We start from the raw sequence: 498 nt of genomic DNA, 5'->3' as shown, positions 1-498 counted from the left end.
TCTTCATAAGGCAACGGACTTCATCGTAATGGAAGAGGAGATGAAAATCCTCTCCCAGAAGTGCAACTCGCAGAAGATGTCCACGAAAAAGAAAAGCTCTCGAAACGACAAGAATGTCCGCCACGAGGGAGAAGACATCCAGGGCGAGCACAACTACACTATTAATTCCGAACAAGGGAAGACCTCCGGAAACACCTGGTCCAGGAACCAGTATAAGGATAACTCTTACTGCGAGTTCCACCAGACCAAAGGTCATTCCACTATGAACTGCAAAGTTCTCGACGCAAGGCTAGCCGCAAAACTCCTCGCTGGCGACCTCACGAAGGTCACTAGCATAAAAGACCTCATCTTGGATTCCGACCGCCCTCCCAGGACTGATAAAGAGTCTCCCGAGAGGGACGCACGCGCAAATCAGTCTGGGGAAAAACGCGGAAGAAGGCAGGATGACCTTGGAGACAACAGTCCCCGCCGGAGGATAAACATGATCATTGGAGAATC

This window comes from Brassica oleracea, chromosome C4 (assembly GCF_000695525.1).
Source record: "Brassica oleracea var. oleracea cultivar TO1000 chromosome C4, BOL, whole genome shotgun sequence".
In the NCBI taxonomy this organism is placed as follows: Eukaryota; Viridiplantae; Streptophyta; class Magnoliopsida; order Brassicales; family Brassicaceae; genus Brassica; species Brassica oleracea.
Note: the sequence above shows the minus strand (reverse complement) of the source record.